Source organism: Meleagris gallopavo, chromosome 2, assembly GCF_000146605.3.
Source record: "Meleagris gallopavo isolate NT-WF06-2002-E0010 breed Aviagen turkey brand Nicholas breeding stock chromosome 2, Turkey_5.1, whole genome shotgun sequence".
Lineage (NCBI taxonomy): Eukaryota > Metazoa > Chordata > Aves > Galliformes > Phasianidae > Meleagris > Meleagris gallopavo.
Window position 1 is genome coordinate 74,583,073 of NC_015012.2, and position 2,730 is coordinate 74,585,802.

The following is a 2,730-nucleotide window of genomic DNA, read 5'->3' on the forward strand; positions in this document are numbered from 1 at the left end:
GGTGTCCAGTGCAGAGACGGGGAGGGCGGTGAGTCGCTCGGCAGCCCTACCTGATGTGGGCCGGGCAGGTCGGAGAGAGAAGCGTGAGGCCGGGAAAGGGCGGGCTGGTACGGAGCCAGAGCCTGGACGCGGTCTTGAGGTGCTCTCCTGAATGCAGGCACTTCTGCAAGGTAGTCGTGGAGGTGTAGGAGCACAAGTCCTGCTAGAGCACCGAACGCAGATGGGCCAGGTGCTCCTCTCCCAGCCAGCAGGCTTCCAGGGCTGGGCTGAAGTCTGAGAGCCCGGGGGAGAGCTTGCTGCACAAGAGCACTGCATCACCCAGCCTTCTCTTCACTGCAGGGCCCTTTGGTGCACCTCAGCCATATGTCTGTGTGGGCACTTATGTGTGTAAATCAGTAATTCACAAACTGGCAAGAAGGTGAGTTAGACAGGAACATCTTTGAACAGAGCAAGAGAAAGGGGTTGGTGCGAGTAGGTAAAGTAGCATAACAGAGGATGGATCCATAGAAAGAGAAAACAGAGCAACACAGTTCCTAATGCAGAGATGCTGCGGGCATTTTGGAGAGAAGTCCTCTTCCTCTGCCAGGAAGCATTCTTGGGATGATGGCCTGAATGAAGCAAACATCAAAGTATCACAGGCACTAAAACTTACAGTGAATATATACTTGTGAATGGTTTGTACCAATCCCAACATAATGCCCCCGTCTAATACATTTTTCATGAAACAGTTATGATGGTATTCATATTCTGTGCCAGTATTCACACCAGTTCTTGCTTCTCGATGTTCTACAGATTCACTGACTCTATAGTTTGGTCAGGATTACTGTGTTAGTCCAAAGTCTGACAATGTTACAGAAATCACAATATAATTGCTGAAATGCACAAAAATAGGCTGTGATTGCTTATGCTACAGCTTTGGTTCCTCATTCCCATATTCAGTATAGGCCTTTTCAGTGGGAACTTCATTGATACTGTGTAAAATTCTGACATGGGAACAGAAGTATTGGTGCAAGTAACAGTTAAGCTGTGTGTTAAGTAAGTTCCACGTGTGCAAATTCTTGCAGGAGAACTTCGATGGTTAAGATTGAGAAACAAGATGTTAACACATTGCAGAGAAAAAAAAGGTTTCCCTGGCATTGATCTACAAGCAATCTAATGGGAGTTCTTCCCCTTTAAAAAAGCAGGATGAGATGCTGTCATGATTCCACAAACCTTGATGTGGGTGGGCCCCTTGAATATGGGGATGTCAGCAAGACTACACCTGTGCTTAATTGTCATTAACCTCTTTCATCCAGAGAGTCAGCTTTGTGTTCCCTTTTCCAGTTTTGTTTTCTATCGGGAAGAGAAAGTCATGAGGAATTCCCTCACTTGCCTGAAACAGAAAATATTTGTCATGTCTGTGAAATGTAACTCCCTCTGAAGCAGTCCAATCACATGCAATATCTTACACAGTGTGTGCAGTGTGTACTCAAAGACTTAACCCCATGTCCACTTTCCCTTACCAGCAGTCTGAGTGCAGGCACGGCACTGCTTCATTGTGTACAGCAGGCTTGGGAGTTAAATGATCTGATGAAAGAGAAGAAGAGATTAAAAGAGAAACGGGGAAAAAGGAGAAAAGAAAAAAAGATGAAATGTGGAGGGGATAAAGCAACGTAGTAGTAAAGGGACAGAGGACAAACAAGTCCTGAAGTTCAAGCAGAGCCCAGGACAGATTATATTGCCAAGAGGTTGGCAGAAATGCTTCAAGATCCACACAAAAAACCTATCTGGAGTTGAGCCTGGCATTTAGACAGCTCTACACCTGAAGCTGTAGTCAAGCAAATGGTCACTGGCTTCAGCATTGTGGGAAGTGTGCTGTAATCAGTGCTGTCCTACCTCAGCTTCCACGCCTTCATTTGGTATTTCAGTATCTCCAAATTATTCTCTGTGACTGATGCTGTTTCACAGACCTTTGTGTAAAAGAAACCTGATACAGTCAGCCAGGCCTGTGGGCAAGCCCTGCTTCCCCTGATCAGCTTTGAAACCAGCTGCCCTTCCTGTGCAGATGTGATCAGTGGCGTGCAAGACAGACGGGCCTTTATTACCAACATGGAAACTTTCCTCCTCTTTCTATCAGGGGTTTTCAACAGATTGGTGTCTCCGAGGGCTGTCCCAAGACAGAAACAATACTGGTGTACGTTCCTGCTCTATATTTAAGTCTTGAATCCTTGTAATGAACTTAATGTTAAAATATTTCACATCACATTTTGGTGAGCTGATAAGCTGTTCACAGGAAAAACTTCCAAGCAGGTGGATGAGTTGAGAATAAGGAAAAGCATTTATTGAAATCTGCATATTGGTAGATTTGTCTCTACATGGGACGTAAAGTATGGATTTCTCCTCTCTTTCCCCTCTGGAAAAAGCTGTTCCTCCTTTATCTCAAGTGGATTAGAGCAGACCCAAGGCCTCTTGATAAGAGGCAGTCAGTGGACAGAAACAGACATAGCACATATTGGTGGAGCCCAGCTACCAGAGGTAACTTTCTCAGGTCGGGCTGCACGGAATGACGGCCAGAGGGTCAGCGCTTGAAGCAATTCGAGAAAGCAAAAGCAGCGCCGGGAGCCCTGGCAAAGAGCTTTCAAACCCTATAGAAAGCCTAACTGCAATAAAAAATTATCATTTTTGTCTGCGGCTGCCTGACGTCTCAAGCCACCGCGGCCCCACGCACTCAGCGGCCCTCCCTTGCCAGAA